Below are 809 nucleotides of genomic sequence, written 5' to 3'. Positions count from 1 at the left end.
AACTACAGATCAACAAACACTGAGACGATGAGTCAAACTCTGTGTTTGACTTTGTCTAAACGGAGAAAATGAGCAGAGGAGGAAAAGATCTGCACTGTACAGATATGGATCTCTTCAAACAACCCTCTTATTTATTCATTTACTTATTCATTTTACTGTCATTCATGACAAGAAAGAGGTTGAACAGAATATTTTTAATCACATAATAAAGTAAAACTTACAGAAGCTCTTTATAGATGAAGTGATTAGTCACTAGATCAATAAGTTTGACTGAAAGGTAATAAATAAAAGAAATGATAAAAGTCAGAATTATGAAAAAAGAAATTAAAATTATAATAATCAAAAGTTTTGACAGAAATATGACATCATGAGTCAAAACTATGAGATAATAAAGATAATGACATGATGAGGATGATGATGATGAGGATGATGAGGATGATGATGATGATGTTATGAGATTACAAAGTTGTGACCATCTGTGTAAACTGAAAGTTAAAAGTAAGAGATAAAATGTCAGGATTATGACTTTCTTTAAGATAATAAGTTAAACTCTTGGCACTGTTTGATAAAGTTGTGTATATATTTTGACTTGGAGCAACAATAAAAATACATTTATACTATTATTATACTATTATTGTATGTTTTAATTTTGTAAATGTACAAAATGTTTTAAAAAAACATTATGTGACATAGTAGTAATTTTTCTTTTTATTGTACTTTTTTTATAGCCTAACTTAAATTTTATTATTTTTCATAATTCCACAATATGAAAACTCAACAGTCTCCAACCAGCATTAAACACAAGAAAA

The sequence above is a fragment of the Seriola lalandi genome, unplaced genomic scaffold (assembly GCF_002814215.2).
Source record: "Seriola lalandi dorsalis isolate HSWRI2012SDOR001 ecotype SW California unplaced genomic scaffold, Sedor1 jcf7180002053673, whole genome shotgun sequence".
Classification (NCBI taxonomy): Eukaryota; Metazoa; Chordata; class Actinopteri; order Carangiformes; family Carangidae; genus Seriola; species Seriola lalandi.
This window is presented reverse-complemented; position numbering follows the sequence as displayed.